Source organism: Condylostylus longicornis, unplaced genomic scaffold (assembly GCF_029603195.1).
Source record: "Condylostylus longicornis isolate FDR11 unplaced genomic scaffold, ASM2960319v2 ptg000155l, whole genome shotgun sequence".
NCBI lineage: Eukaryota > Metazoa > Arthropoda > Insecta > Diptera > Dolichopodidae > Condylostylus > Condylostylus longicornis.
This window is the reverse complement of record NW_026578123.1, coordinates 712,674-730,253: the sequence shown is the minus strand read 5'-3', so window position 1 is coordinate 730,253 and position 17,580 is coordinate 712,674. Positions and strand designations below refer to the sequence as shown.

At 32.2% G+C, this 17,580-nt stretch overlaps 1 protein-coding gene across 1 annotated transcript in view; it reads left to right on the top strand.

The window, feature by feature from the left end:
• LOC129615961 (merozoite surface protein 9-like) overlaps positions 1-17,580 on the top strand; it is a 72,609-nt gene that overhangs the window by 43,708 nt on the left and 11,321 nt on the right. The window lies entirely within an intron of this gene.

Sequence of the window (17,580 nt, the reverse complement as noted above, 5' to 3'; positions counted from 1 at the left end):
CTAAACTAGAAGAGATAGAGCGATTTTACGTGTTTTTTGTGATCACTGGGAGTCCACAGATTCTACCAATATATGATAATAGGCTGTAGCAGAAATATTTTTGGAGATATTTAAAAAACTCTTTTGCAAAACTTTAAACGCGTTTTCTGGGTAAACTAGAAGAGATAGAGCGATTTTACGTGTTTTTTGTGATCACTGGGAGTCCACAGATTCTGCCAATATATGATAATAGGCTGTAGCAAAAATATTTTTGGAGATATTTAAAAAAATCTTTTGCAAAACTTTAAACGCGTTTTCTGGCTAAACTAGAAGAGATAGAGCAATTTTACGTGTTTTTTGTGATCACTGGGAGTCCACAGATTCTGCCAATATATGATAATAGGCTGTAGCAAAAATATTTTTGGAGATATTTAAAAAAATCTTTTGCAAAATTTTAAACGCGTTTTCTGGCTAAACTAGAAGAGATAGAGCGATTTTATGTGTTTTTTGTGATCACTGGGAGTCCATAGATTCTGCAAATATATGATAATAGGCTGTAGCAAAAATATTTTTGGAGATATTTAAAAAAATCTTTTGCAAAACTTTAAACGCGTTTTCTGGCTAAACTAGAAGAGATCGAGCGATTTTACGTGTTTTTTGTGATCACTGGGAGTCCACAGATTCTGCCAATATACGATAATAGGCTGTAGCAAAAATATTTTTGGAGATATTTAAAAAAATCTTTTGCAAAATTTTAAACGCGTTTTCTGGCTAAACTAGAAGAGATAGAGCGATTTTACGTGTTTTTTGTGATCACTGGGAGTCCACAGATTCTGCCAATATACGATAATAGGCTGTAGCAAAAATATTTTTGGAGATATTTAAAAAAATCTTTTGCAAAATTTTAAACGCGTTTTCTGGCTAAACTAGAAGAGATAGAGCGATTTTACGTGTCTTTTGTGATCACTGGGAGTCCACAGATTCTGCCAATATATGATAATAGGTTGCAGCAAAAATATTTTTGGAGATATTTAAAAAAATCTTTTGCAAAACTTTAAACGCGTTTTCTGGCTAAACTAGAAGAGATAGAGCGATTTTACGTGTTTTTTGTGATCACTGGGAGTCCACAGATTCTGCCAATATATAATAATAGGTTGTAGCAAAAATATTTTTGGAGATATTTAAAAAAAACTTTTGCAAAACTTTAAACGCGTTTTCTGGCTAAACTAGAAGTGATCACTGGGAGTCCACAGATTCTGCCAATATATGATAATAGGCTGTAGCAGAAATATTTTTGGAGATATTTAAAAAACTCTTTTGCAAAACTTTAAACGCGTTTTCTGGGTAAACTAGAAGAGATAGAGCGATTTTACGTGTTTTTTGTGATCACTGGGAGTCCACAGATTCTACCAATATATGATAATAGGCTGTAGCAGAAATATTTTTGGAGATATTTAAAAAACTCTTTTGCAAAACTTTAAACGCGTTTTCTGGGTAAACTAGAAGAGATAGAGCGATTTTACGTGTTTTTTGTGATCACTGGGAGTCCACAGATTCTGCCAATATATGATAATAGGCTGTAGCAAAAATATTTTTGGAGATATTTAAAAAAATCTTTTGCAAAACTTTAAACGCGTTTTCTGGCTAAACTAGAAGAGATAGAGCGATTTTACGTGTTTTTTGTGATCACTGGGAGTCCACAGATTCTGCCAATATATGATAATAGGCTGTAGCAAAAATATTTTTGGAGATATTTAAAAAAATCTTTTGAAAAACCTTAAACGCGTTTTCTGGCTAAACTAGAAGAGATCGAGCGATTTTACGTGTTTTTTGTGATCACTGGGAGTCCACAGATTCTGCCAATATATGATAATAGGCTGTATCAAAAATATTTTTGGAGATATTTAAAAAAATCTTTTGCAAAACTTTAAACGCGTTTTCTGGCTAAACTAGAATAGATAGAGCAATTTTACGTGTTTTTTGTGATCACTGGGAGTCCACAGATTCTGCCAATATATGATAATAGGCTGTAGCAAAAATATTTTTGGAGATATTTAAAAAAATCTTTTGAAAAATTTTAAACGCGTTTGCTGGCTAAACTAGAAGAGATAGAGCGATTTTATGTGTTTTTTGTGATCACTGGGAGTCCACAGATTCTGCCAATATATGATAATAGGCTGTATCAAAAATATTTTTGGAGATATTTAAAAAAATCTTTTGCAAAACTTTAAACGCGTTTTCTGGCTAAACTAGAATAGATAGAGCAATTTTACGTGTTTTTTGTGATCACTGGGAGTCCACAGATTCTGCCAATATATGATAATAGGCTGTAGCAAAAATATTTTTGGAGATATTTAAAAAAATCTTTTGCAACACTTTAAACGCGTTTTCTGGCTAAACTAGAATAGATAGAGCAATTTTACGTGTTTTTTAAGATCACTGGGAGTCCACAGATTCTGCCAATATATGATAATAGGCTGTAGCAAAAATATTTTTGGAGATATTTAAAAAAATCTTTTGCAAAACTTCAAACGCGTTTTCTGGCTAAACTAGAAGAGATAGAGCGATTTTGCGTGTTTTTTGTGATCACTGGGAGTCCACAGATTCTGCCAATATATGATAATAGGCTGTAGCAAAAATATTTTTGGAGATATTTATAAAAATCTTTTGCAAAACTTTAAACGCGTTTTCTGGCTAAACTAGAAGAGATCGAGCGATTTTACGTGTTTTTTGTGATCACTGGGAGTCCACAGATTCTGCCAATATACGATAATAGGCTGTAGCAAAAATATTTTTGGAGATATTTAAAAAAATCTTTTGCAAAATTTTAAACGCGTTTTCTGGCTAAACTAGAAGAGATAGAGCGATTTTACGTGTTTTTTGTGATCACTGGGAGTCCACAGATTCTGCCAATATATGATAATAGGCTGTAGCAAAAATATTTTTGGAGATATTTAAAAAAATCTTTTGCAAAATTTTAAACGCGTTTTCTGGCTAAACTAGAAGAGATAGAGCGATTTTATGTGTTTTTTGTGATCACTGGGAGTCCATAGATTCTGCAAATATATGATAATAGGCTGTAGCAAAAATATTTTTGGAGATATTTAAAGAAATCTTTTGCAAAACTTTAAACGCGTTTTCTGGCTAAACTAGAAGAGATCGAGCGATTTTACGTGTTTTTTGTGATCACTGGGAGTCCACAGATTCTGCCAATATACGATAATAGGCTGTAGCAAAAATATTTTTGGAGATATTTAAAAAAATCTTTTGCAAAATTTTAAACGCGTTTTCTGGCTAAACTAGAAGAGATAGAGCGATTTTACGTGTTTTTTGTGATCACTGGGAGTCCACAGATTCTGCCAATATATGATAATAGGTTGCAGCAAAAATATTTTTGGAGATATTTAAAAAAATCTTTTGCAAAACTTTAAACGCGTTTTCTGGCTAAACTAGAAGAGATAGAGCGATTTTACGTGTTTTTTGTGATCACTGGGAGTCCACAGATTCTGCCAATATATAATAATAGGTTGTAGCAAAAATATTTTTGGAGATATTTAAAAAAAACTTTTGCAAAACTTTAAACGCGTTTTCTGGCTAAACTAGAAGAGATAGAGCGATTTTACGTGTTTTTTGTGATCACTGGGAGTCCACAGATTCTGCCAATATATGATAATAGGTTGCAGCAAAAATATTTTTGGAGATATTTAAAAAAATCTTTTGCAAAATTTTAAACGCGTTTTCTGGCTAAACTAGAAGAGATAGAGCGATTTTACGTGTTTTTTGTGATCACTGGGAGTCCACAGATTCTACCAATATATGATAATAGGCTGTAGCAGAAATATTTTTGGAGATATTTAAAAAACTCTTTTGCAAAATTTTAAACGCGTTTTCTGGCTAAACTAGAAGAGATAGAGCGATTTTACGTGTTTTTTGTGATCACTGGGAGTCCACAGATTCTACCAATATATGATAATAGGCTGTAGCAGAAATATTTTTGGAGATATTTAAAAAACTCTTTTGCAAAACTTTAAACGCGTTTTCTGGGTAAACTAGAAGAGATAGAGCGATTTTACGTGTTTTTTGTGATCACTGGGAGTCCACAGATTCTGCCAATATATGATAATAGGCTGTAGCAAAAATATTTTTGGAGATATTTAAAAAAATCTTTTGCAAAACTTTAAACGCGTTTTCTGGCTAAACTAGAAGAGATAGAGCAATTTTACGTGTTTTTTGTGATCACTGGGAGTCCACAGATTCTGCCAATATATGATAATAGGCTGTAGCAAAAATATTTTTGGAGATATTTAAAAAAATCTTTTGCAAAATTTTAAACGCGTTTTCTGGCTAAACTAGAAGAGATAGAGCGATTTTATGTGTTTTTTGTGATCACTGGGAGTCCATAGATTCTGCAAATATATGATAATAGGCTGTAGCAAAAATATTTTTGGAGATATTTAAAAAAATCTTTTGCAAAACTTTAAACGCGTTTTCTGGCTAAACTAGAAGAGATCGAGCGATTTTACGTGTTTTTTGTGATCACTGGGAGTCCACAGATTCTGCCAATATACGATAATAGGCTGTAGCAAAAATATTTTTGGAGATATTTAAAAAAATCTTTTGCAAAATTTTAAACGCGTTTTCTGGCTAAACTAGAAGAGATAGAGCGATTTTACGTGTTTTTTGTGATCACTGGGAGTCCACAGATTCTGCCAATATACGATAATAGGCTGTAGCAAAAATATTTTTGGAGATATTTAAAAAAATCTTTTGCAAAATTTTAAACGCGTTTTCTGGCTAAACTAGAAGAGATAGAGCGATTTTACGTGTCTTTTGTGATCACTGGGAGTCCACAGATTCTGCCAATATATGATAATAGGTTGCAGCAAAAATATTTTTGGAGATATTTAAAAAAATCTTTTGCAAAACTTTAAACGCGTTTTCTGGCTAAACTAGAAGAGATAGAGCGATTTTACGTGTTTTTTGTGATCACTGGGAGTCCACAGATTCTGCCAATATATAATAATAGGTTGTAGCAAAAATATTTTTGGAGATATTTAAAAAAAACTTTTGCAAAACTTTAAACGCGTTTTCTGGCTAAACTAGAAGTGATCACTGGGAGTCCACAGATTCTGCCAATATATGATAATAGGCTGTAGCAGAAATATTTTTGGAGATATTTAAAAAACTCTTTTGCAAAACTTTAAACGCGTTTTCTGGGTAAACTAGAAGAGATAGAGCGATTTTACGTGTTTTTTGTGATCACTGGGAGTCCACAGATTCTACCAATATATGATAATAGGCTGTAGCAGAAATATTTTTGGAGATATTTAAAAAACTCTTTTGCAAAACTTTAAACGCGTTTTCTGGGTAAACTAGAAGAGATAGAGCGATTTTACGTGTTTTTTGTGATCACTGGGAGTCCACAGATTCTGCCAATATATGATAATAGGCTGTAGCAAAAATATTTTTGGAGATATTTAAAAAAATCTTTTGCAAAACTTTAAACGCGTTTTCTGGCTAAACTAGAAGAGATAGAGCGATTTTACGTGTTTTTTGTGATCACTGGGAGTCCACAGATTCTGCCAATATATGATAATAGGCTGTAGCAAAAATATTTTTGGAGATATTTAAAAAAATCTTTTGCAAAATTTTAAACGCGTTTTCTGGCTAAACTAGAAGAGATAGAGCGATTTTATTTGTTTTTTGTGATCACTGGGAGTCCATAGATTCTGCAAATATATGATAATAGGCTGTAGCAAAAATATTTTTGGAGATATTTAAAAAAATCTTTTGCAAAACTTTAAACGCGTTTTCTGGCTAAACTAGAAGAGATCGAGCGATTTTACGTGTTTTTTGTGATCACTGGGAGTCCACAGATTCTGCCAATATACGATAATAGGCTGTAGCAAAAATATTTTTGGAGATATTTAAAAAAATCTTTTGCAAAATTTTAAACGCGTTTTCTGGCTAAACTAGAAGAGATAGAGCGATTTTACGTGTTTTTTGTGATCACTGGGAGTCCACAGATTCTGCCAATATATGATAATAGGCTGTAGCAAAAATATTTTTGGAGATATTTAAAAAAATCTTTTGAAAAATTTTAAACGCGTTTGCTGGCTAAACTAGAAGAGATAGAGCGATTTTATGTGTTTTTTGTGATCACTGGGAGTCCACAGATTCTGCCAATATATGATAATAGGCTGTATCAAAAATATTTTTGGAGATATTTAAAAAAATCTTTTGCAAAACTTTAAACGCGTTTTCTGGCTAAACTAGAATAGATAGAGCAATTTTACGTGTTTTTTGTGATCACTTAGAGTCCACAGATTCTGCCAATATATGATAATAGGCTGTAGCAAAAATATTTTTGGAGATATTTAAAAAAATCTTTTGAAAAATTTTAAACGCGTTTGCTGGCTAAACTAGAAGAGATAGAGCGATTTTATGTGTTTTTTGTGATCACTGGGAGTCCACAGATTCTGCCAATATATGATAATAGGCTGTATCAAAAATATTTTTGGAGATATTTAAAAAAATCTTTTGCAAAACTTTAAACGCGTTTTCTGGCTAAACTAGAATAGATAGAGCAATTTTACGTGTTTTTTGTGATCACTGGGAGTCCACAGATTCTGCCAATATATGATAATAGGCTGTAGCAAAAATATTTTTGGAGATATTTAAAAAAATCTTTTGCAAAATTTTAAACGCGTTTTCTGGCTAAACTAGAATAGATAGAGCAATTTTACGTGTTTTTTAAGATCACTGGGAGTCCACAGATTCTGCCAATATATGATAATAGGCTGTAGCAAAAATATTTTTGGAGATATTTAAAAAAATCTTTTGCAAAACTTCAAACGCGTTTTCTGGCTAAACTAGAAGAGATAGAGCGATTTTGCGTGTTTTTTGTGATCACTGGGAGTCCACAGATTCTGCCAATATATGATAATAGGCTGTAGCAAAAATATTTTTGAGGATATTTAAAAAAAACTTTTGCAAATCTTTAAACGCGTTTTCTGGCTAAACTAGAAGAGATAGAGCAATTTTACGTGTTTTTTGTGATCACTGGGAGTCCACAGACTCTGCCAATATATGATAATAGGCTGTAGCAAAAATATTTTTGGAGATATTTAAAAAAATCTTTTGCAAAACTTTAAACGCGTTTTCTGGCTAAACTAGAAGAGATAGAGCGATTTTATGTGTTTTTTGTGATCACTGGGAGTCCACAGATTCTGCCAATATATGATAATAGGCTGTAGCAAAAATATTTTTGGAGATATTTAAAATCTTTTGAAAAACTTTAAACGCGTTTTCTGGCTAAACTAGAAGAGATAGAGCGATTTTACGTGTTTCTTGTGATCACTGGGAGTCCACAGATTCTGCCAATATATGATAATAGGCTGTAGCAAAAATATTTTTGGAGATATTTAAAAAAATCTTTTGAAAAACCTTAAACGCGTTTTCTGGCTAAACTAGAAGAGATAGAGCGATTTTACGTGTTTTTTGTGATCACTGGGAGTCCACAGATTCTGCCAATATATGATAATAGGCTGTAGCAAAAATATTTTTGGAGATATTTAAAAAAATCTTTTGCAAAACTTTAAACGCGTTTTCTGGCTAAACTAGAAGAGATAGAGCGATTTTATGTGTTTTTTGTGATCACTGGGAGTCCACAGATTCTGCCAATATATGATAATAGGCTGTAGCAAAAATATTTTTGGAGATATTTAAAAAAATCTTTTGCAAAACTTTAAACGCGTTTTCTGGCTAAACTAGAAGAGATAGAGCGATTTTATGTGTTTTTTGTGATCACTGGGAGTCCACAGATTCTGACAATATATGATAATAGGCTGTAGCAAAAATATTTTTGGAGATATTTAAAAAAATCTTTTGCAAAACTTTAAACGCGTTTTCTGGCTAAACTAGAAGAGATAGAGCGATTTTACGTGTTTCTTGTGATCACTGGGAGTCCACAGATTTCTGCCAATATATGATAATAGGCTGTAGCAAAAATATTTTTGGAGGTATTTAAAAAAATCTTTTGCAAAACTTTAAACGCGTTTTCTGGCTAAACTAGAAGAGATAGAGCGATTTTACGTGTTTTTTGTGATCACTGGGAGTCCACAGATTCTGCCAATATATGATAATAGGCTGTAGCAAAAATATTTTTGGAGATATTTAAAAAAATCTTTTCCAAAACTTTAAACGCGTTTTCTGGCTAAACTAGAAGAGATAGAGCGATTTTACGTGTTTTTTGTGATCACTGGGAGTCCACAGATTCTGCCAATATATGATAATAGGCTGTAGCAAAAATATTTTTGGAGATATTTATAAAAATCTTTTGCAAAACTTTAAACGCGTTTTCTGGCTAAACTAGAAGAGATAGAGCGATTTTACGTGTTTTTTGTGATCACTGGGAGTCCACAGATTCTGCCAATATATAATAATAGGTTGTAGCAAAAATATTTTTGGAGATATTTAAAAAAATCTTTTGCAAAACTTTAAATGCGTTTTGTGGCTAAACTAGAAGAGATAGAGCGATTTTATGTGCTTTTTGTGATCACTGGGAGTCCACAGATTCTGCCAATATACGATAATAGGCTGTAGCAAAAATATTTTTGGAGATATTTAAAAAAATCTTTTGCAAAATTTTAAACGCGTTTTCTGGCTAAACTAGAAGAGATAGAGCGATTTTACGTGTTTTTTGTGATCACTGGGAGTCCACAGATTCTGCCAATATATGATAATAGGCTGTAGCAAAAATATTTTTGGAGATATTTAAAAAAATCTTTTGCAAAACTTTAAACGCGTTTTCTGGGTAAACTAGAAGAGATAGAGCGATTTTACGTGTTTTTTGTGATCACTGGGAGTCCACAGATTCTGCCAATATACGATAATAGGCTGTAGCAAAAATATTTTTGGAGATATTTAAAAAAATCTTTTGCAAAACTTTAAACGCGTTTTCTGGCTAAACTAGAAGATATAGAGCGATTTTATGTGTTTTTTGTGATCACTGGGAGTACACAGATCCTGCCAATATATGATAATAGGCTGTAGCAAAAATATTTTTGGAGATATTTAAAAAAATCTTTTGCAAAATTTTAAACGCGTTTTCTGGCTAAACTAGAAGAGATAGAGCGATTTTACGTGTTTTTTGTGATCACTGGGAGTCCACAGATTCTGCCAATATATGATAATAGGCTGTAGCAAAAATATTTTTGGAGATATTTAAAAAAATCTTTTGCAAAACTTTAAACGCGTTTTCTGGCTAAACTAGAAGAGATAGAGCGATTTTATGTGTTTTTTGTGATCACTGGGAGTCCACAGATTCTGCCAATATATGATAATAGGCTGTAGCAAAAATATTTTTGGAGATATTTAAAAAAATCTTTTGCAAAACTTTAAACGCGTTTTCTGGCTAAACTAGAAGAGATAGAGCGATTTTATGTGTTTTTTGTGATCACTGGGAGTCCACAGATTCTGACAATATATGATAATAGGCTGTAGCAAAAATATTTTTGGAGATATTTAAAAAAATCTTTTGCAAAACTTTAAACGCGTTTTCTGGCTAAACTAGAAGAGATAGAGCGATTTTATGTGTTTTTTGTGATCACTGGGAGTCCACAGATTCTGCCAATATACGATAATAGGCTGTAGCAAAAATATTTTTGGAGATATTTAAAAAAATCTTTTGCAAAACTTTAAACGCGTTTTCTGGCTAAACTAGAAGAGATAGAGCGATTTTACGTGTTTCTTGTGATCACTGGGAGTCCACAGATTTCTGCCAATATATGATAATAGGCTGTAGCAAAAATATTTTTGGAGGTATTTAAAAAAATCTTTTGCAAAACTTTAAACGCGTTTTCTGGCTAAACTAGAAGAGATAGAGCGATTTTGTGTGTTTTTTGTGATCACTGGGAGTCCACAGATTCTGCCAATATATGATAATAGACTGTAGCAAAAATATTTTTGGAGATATTTAAAAAAATCTTTTGCAAAACTTTAAACGCGTTTTCTGGCTAAACTAGAAGAGATAGAGCGATTTTACGTGTTTTTTGTGATCACTGGGAGTCCACAGATTCTGCCAATATATGATAATAGGCTGTAGCAAAAATATTTTTGGAGATATTTAAAAAAATCTTTTGCAAAACTTTAAACGCGTTTTCTGGGTAAACTAGAAGAGATAGAGCGATTTTACGTGTTTTTTGTGATCACTGGGAGTCCACAGATTCTGCCAATATATGATAATAGGCTGTAGCAAAAATATTTTTGGAGATATTTAAAAAAATCTTTTGCAAAACTTTAAACGCGTTTTCTGGCTAAACTAGAAGAGATAGAGCGATTTTACGTGTTTTTTGTGATCACTGGGAGTCCACAGATTCTGCCAATATACGATAATAGGCTGTAGCAAAAATATTTTTGGAGATATTTAAAAAAATCTTTTGCAAAACTTTAAACGCGTTTTCTGGCTAAACTAGAAGAGATAGAGCGATTTTATGTGTTTTTTGTGATCACTGGGAGTCCATAGATTCTGCCAATATATGATAATAGGCTGTAGCAAAAATATTTTTGGAGATATTTAAAAAAATCTTTTGCAAAACTTTAAACGCGTTTTCTGGCTAAACTAGAAGAGATCGAGCGATTTTACGTGTTTTTTGTGATCACTGGGAGTCCACAGATTCTGCCAATATACGATAATAGGCTGTAGCAAAAATATTTTTGGAGATATTTAAAAAAATCTTTTGCAAAACTTTAAACGCGTTTTCTGGCTAAACTAGAAGAGATAGAGCGATTTTACGTGTTTTTTGTGATCACTGGGAGTCCACAGATTCTGCCAATATATGATAATAGGCTGTATCAAAAATATTTTTGGAGATATTTAAAAAAATCTTTTGCAAAACTTTAAACGCGTTTTCTGGCTAAACTAGAAGAGATAGAGCGATTTTATGTGTTTTTTGTGATCACTGGGAGTCCACAGATCCTGCCAATATATGATAATAGGCTGTAGCAAAAATATTTTTGGAGATATTTAAAAAAATCTTTTGCAAAACTTTAAACGCGTTTTCTGGCTAAACTAGAAGAGATAAAGCGATTTTATGTGTTTTTTGTGATCACTGGGAGTCCACAGATTCTGCCAATATATGATAATAGGCTGTAGCAAAAATATTTTTGGAGATATTTAAAAAAATCTTTTGCAAAACTTTAAACGCGTTTTCTGGCTAAACTAGAAGAGATAGAGCGATTTTATGTGTTTTTTGTGATCACTATGAGTCCACAGATTCTGCCAATATATGATAATAGGCTGTAGCAAAAATATTTTTGGAGATATTTAAAAAAATCTTTTGCAAAATTTTAAACGCGTTTTCTGGCTAAACTAGAAGATATAGAGCGATTTTATGTGTTTTTTGTGATCACTGGGAGTCCACAGATCCTGCCAATATATGATAATAGGCTGTAGCAAAAATATTTTTGGAGATATTTAAAAAAATCTTTTGCAAAATTTTAAACGCGTTTTCTGGCTAAACTAGAAGAGACAGAGCGATTTTATGTGTTTTTTGTGATCACTGGGAGTCCACAGATTCTGCCAATATATGATAATAGACTGTAGCAAAAATATTTTTGGAGATATTTAAAAAAATCTTTTGCAAAACTTTAAACGCGTTTTCTGGCTAAACTAGAAGAGATAGAGCGATTTTACGTGTTTTTTGTGATCACTGGGAGTCCACAGATTCTGCCAATATATGATAATAGGCTGTAGCAAAAATATTTTTGGAGATATTTAAAAATCTTTTGAAAAACCTTAAACGCGTTTTCTGGCTAAACTAGAAGAGATAGAGCGATTTTATGTGTTTTTTGTGATCACTGGGAGACCACAGATTCTGCCTATATATGATAATAGGCTGTAGCAAAAATATTTTTGGAGATATTTAAAAAAATCTTTTGCAAAACTTTAAACGCGTTTTCTGGCTAAACTAGAAGAGATAGAGCGATTTTATGTGTTTTTTGTGATCACTGGGAGTCCACAGATTCTGCCAATATATGATAATAGGCTGTAGCAAAAATATTTTTGGAGATATTTAAAAAAATCTTTTGCAAAAATTTAAACGCGTTTTCTGGCTAAACTAGAAGAGATAGAGCGATTTTACGTGTTTTTTGTGATCACTGGGAGTCCACAGATTCTGCCAATATACGATAATAGGCTGTAGCAAAAATATTTTTGGAGATATTTAAAAAAATCTTTTGCAAAATTTTAAACGCGTTTTCTGGCTAAACTAGAAGAGATAGAGCGATTTTACGTGTTTCTTGTGATAACTGGGAGTCCACAGATTTCTGCCAATATATGATAATAGGCTGTAGCAAAAATATTTTTGGAGGTATTTAAAAAAATCTTTTGCAAAACTTTAAACGCGTTTTCTGGCTAAACTAGAAGAGATAGAGCGATTTTATGTGTTTTTTGTGATCACTGGGAGTCCACAGATTCTGCCAATATATGATAATAGGCTGTAGCAAAAATATTTTTGGAGATATTTAAAAAAATCTTTTGCAAAACTTTAAACGCGTTTTCTGGCTAAACTAGAAGAGACAGAGCGATTTTACGTGTTTTTTGTGATCACTGGGAGTCCACAGATTCTGCCAATATACGATAATAGGCTGTAGCAAAAATATTTTTGAAGATATTTAAAAAAATCTTTTGCAAAACTTTAAACGCGTTTTCTGGCTAAACTCGAAGAGATAGAGCGATTTTACGTGTTTCTGGTGATCACTGGGAGTCCACAGATTCTGCCAATATATGATAATAGGCTGTAGCAAAAATATTTTTGGAGATATTTAAAAAAATCTTTTGCAAAATTTTAAACGCGTTTTCTGGCTAAACTAGAAGAGATAGAGCGATTTTTTGTGTTTTTTGTGATCACTGCGAGTCCACAGATTCTGCCAATATATGATAATAGACTATAGCAAAAATATTTTTGGAGATATTTAAAAAAATCTTTTGCAAAATTTTAAACGCGTTTTCTGGCTAAACTAGAAGAGATAGAGCGATTTTTTGTGTTTTTTGTGATCACTGCGAGTCCACAGATTCTGCCAATATATGATAATAGACTATAGCAAAAATATTTTTGGAGATATTTAAAAAAATCTTTTGCAAAATTTTAAACGCGTTTTCTGGCTAAACTAGAAGAGATAGAGCGATTTTATGTGTTTTTTGTGATCACTATGAGTCCACAGATTCTGCCAATATATGATAATAGGTGGTAGCAAAAATATTTTTGGAGATATTTAAAAAAATCTTTTGCAAAATTTTAAACGCGTTTTCTGGCTAAACTAGAAGATATAGAGCGATTTTATGTGTTTTTTGTGATCACTGGGAGTCCACAGATCCTGCCAATATATGATAATAGGCTGTAGCAAAAATATTTTTGGAGATATTTAAAAAAATCTTTTGCAAAATTTTAAACGCGTTTTCTGGCTAAACTAGAAGAGACAGAGCGATTTTATGTGTTTTTTGTGATCACTGGGAGTCCACAGATTCTGCCAATATATGATAATAGACTGTAGCAAAAATATTTTTGGAGATATTTAAAAAAATCTTTTGCAAAACTTTAAACGCGTTTTCTGGCTAAACTAGAAGAGATAGAGCGATTTTACGTGTTTCTTGTGATCACTGGGAGTCCACAGATTCTGCCAATATATGATAATAGGCTGTAGCAAAAATATTTTTGGAGATATTTAAAAATCTTTTGAAAAACCTTAAACGCGTTTTCTGGCTAAACTAGAAGAGATAGAGCGATTTTATGTGTTTTTTGTGATCACTGGGAGACCACAGATTCTGCCTATATATGATAATAGGCTGTAGCAAAAATATTTTTGGAGATATTTAAAAAAATCTTTTGCAAAACTTTAAACGCGTTTTCTGGCTAAACTAGAAGAGATAGAGCGATTTTATGTGTTTTTTGTGATCACTGGGAGTCCACAGATTCTGCCAATATATGATAATAGGCTGTAGCAAAAATATTTTTGGAGATATTTAAAAAAATCTTTTGCAAAACTTTAAACGCGTTTTCTGGCTAACCTAGATGAGATAGAGCGATTTTACGTGTTTTTTGTGATCACTGGGAGTCCACAGATTCTGCCAATATACGATAATAGGCTGTAGCAAAAATATTTTTGGAGATATTTAAAAAAATCTTTTGCAAAATTTTAAACGCGTTTTCTGGCTAAACTAGAAGAGATAGAGCGATTTTACGTGTTTCTTGTGATAACTGGGAGTCCACAGATTTCTGCCAATATATGATAATAGGCTGTAGCAAAAATATTTTTGGAGGTATTTAAAAAAATCTTTTGCAAAACTTTAAACGCGTTTTCTGGCTAAACTAGAAGAGATAGAGCGATTTTATGTGTTTTTTGTGATCACTGGGAGTCCACAGATTCTGCCAATATATGATAATAGGCTGTAGCAAAAATATTTTTGGAGATATTTAAAAAAATCTTTTGCAAAACTTTAAACGCGTTTTCTGGCTAAACTAGAAGAGACAGAGCGATTTTACGTGTTTTTTGTGATCACTGGGAGTCCACAGATTCTGCCAATATACGATAATAGGCTGTAGCAAAAATATTTTTGAAGATATTTAAAAAAATCTTTTGCAAAACTTTAAACGCGTTTTCTGGCTAAACTCGAAGAGATAGAGCGATTTTACGTGTTTCTGGTGATCACTGGGAGTCCACAGATTCTGCCAATATATGATAATAGGCTGTAGCAAAAATATTTTTGGAGATATTTAAAAAAATCTTTTGCAAAATTTTAAACGCGTTTTCTGGCTAAACTAGAAGAGATAGAGCGATTTTTTGTGTTTTTTGTGATCACTGCGAGTCCACAGATTCTGCCAATATATGATAATAGACTGTAGCAAAAATATTTTTGGAGATATTTAAAAAAATCTTTTGCAAAATTTTAAACGCGTTTTCTGGCTAAACTAGAAGAGATAGAGCGATTTTATGTGTTTTTTGTGATCACTGCGAGTCCACAGATTCTGCCAATATATGATAATAGACTATAGCAAAAATATTTTTGGAGATATTTAAAAAAATCTTTTGCAAAATTTTAAACGCGTTTTCTGGCTAAACTAGAAGAGATAGAGCGATTTTATGTGTTTTTTGTGATCACTGCGAGTCCACAGATTCTGCCAATATATGATAATAGACTATAGCAAAAATATTTTTGGAGATATTTAAAAAAATCTTTTGCAAAATTTTAAACGCGTTTTCTGGCTAAACTAGAAGAGATAGAGCGATTTTATGTGTTTTTTGTGATCACTGCGAGTCCACAGATTCTGCCAATATATGATAATAGACTGTAGCAAAAATATTTTTGGAGATATTTAAAAAAATCTTTTGCAACTTTTAACGCGTTTTCTGGCTAAACTAGAAGAGATAGAGCGATTTTACGTGTTTTTTGTGATCACTGGGAGTCCACAGATTCTGCCAATATATGATAATAGGCTGTAGCAAAAATATTTTTGGAGATATTTAAAAAAATCTTTTGCAAAACTTTAAACGCGTTTTCTGGCTAAACTAGAAGAGATATAGCGATTTTATGTGTTTTTTGTGATCACTGGGAGTCCACAGATTCTGCCAATATATGATAATAGACTGTAGCAAAAATATTTTTGGAGATATTTAAAAAAATCTTTTGCAAAACTTTAAACGCGTTTTCTGGCTAAACTAGAAGAGATAGAGCGATTTTATATGTTTTTTGTGATCACTGGGAGTCCACAGATTCTGCCAATATATGATAATAGGCTGTAGCAAAAATATTTTTGGAGATATTTAAAAAAATCTTTTGCAAAACTTTAAACGCGTTTTCTGGCTAAACTAGAAGAGATAGAGCGATTTTACGTATTTCTTGTGATCACTGGGAGTCCACAGATTCTGCCAATATATGATAATAGGCTGTAGCAAAAATATTTTTGGAGATATTTAAAAAAATCTTTTGCAAAACTTTAAACGCGTTTTCTGGCTAAACTAGAAGAGATAGAGCGATTTTATGTGTTTTTTGTGATCACTGGGAGTCCACAGATTCTGCCAATATATGATAATAGGCTGTAGCAAAAATATTTTTGGAGATATTTAAAAAAATCTTTTGCAAAACTTTAAACGCGTTTTCTGGCTAAACTAAAAGAGATAGAGCGATTTTACGTGTTTTTTTGTGATCACTGGGAGTCCACAGATTCTGCCAATATACGATAATAGGCTGTAGCAAAAATATTTTTGGAGATATTTAAAAAAATCTTTTGCAAAACTTTAAACGCGTTTTCTGGCTAAACTAGAAGAGATAGAGCGATTTTACGTGTTTCTTGTGATCACTGGGAGTCCACAGATTCTGCCAATATATGATAATAGGCTGTAGCAAAAATATTTTTGGAGATATTTAAAAAAATCTTTTGCAAAATTTTAAACGCGTTTTCTGGCTAAACTAGAAGAGATAGAGCGATTTTATGTGTTATTTGTGATCACTGCGAGTCCACAGATTCTGCCAATATACGATAATAGGCTGTAGCAAAAATATTTTTGTAGATATTTAAAAAAATCTTTTGCAAAACTTTAAACGCGTTTTCTGGCTAAACTAGAAGAGATAGAGCGATTTTACGTGTTTCTTGTGATCACTGGGAGTCCACAGATTCTGCCAATATATGATAATAGGCTGTAGCAAAAATATTTTTGGAGGTATTTAAAAAAATCTTTTGCAAAACTTTAAACGCGTTTTCTGGCTAAACTAGAAGAGATAGAGCGATTTTACGTGTTTTTGTGATCACTGGGAGTCCACAGATTCTGCCTATATATGATAATAGGCTGTAGCAAAAATATTTTTGGAGATATTTAAAAAAATCTTTTGCAAAACTTTAAACGCGTTTTCTGGCTAAACTAGAAGAGATAGAGCGATTTTACGTGTTTCTTGTGATCACTGGGAGTCCACAGATTCTGCCAATATATGATAATAGGCTGTAGCAAAAATATTTTTGGAGATATTTAAAAAAATCTTTTGCAAAACTTTAAACGCGTTTTCTGGATAAACTAGAAGAGATAGAGCGATTTTATGTGTTTTTTGTGATCACTGGGAGTCCACAGATTCTGCCAATATATGATAATAGGCTGTAGCAAAAATATTTTTGGAGATATTTAAAAAAATCTTTTGCAAAACTTTAAACGCGTTTTCTGGCTAAACTAAAAGAGATAGAGCGATTTTACGTGTTTTTTTGTGATCACTGGGAGTCCACAGATTCTGCCAATATACGATAATAGGCTGTAGCAAAAATATTTTTGGAGATATTTAAAAAAATCTTTTGCAAAACTTTAAACGCGTTTTCTGGCTAAACTAGAAGAGATAGAGCGATTTTACGTGTTTCTTGTGATCACTGGGAGTCCACAGATTCTGCCAATATATGATAATAGGCTGTAGCAAAAATATTTTTGGAGATATTTAAAAAAATCTTTTGCAAAATTTTAAACGCGTTTTCTGGCTAAACTAGAAGAGATAGAGCGATTTTATGTGTTTTTTGTGATCACTGCGAGTCCACAGATTCTGCCAATATACGATAATAGGCTGTA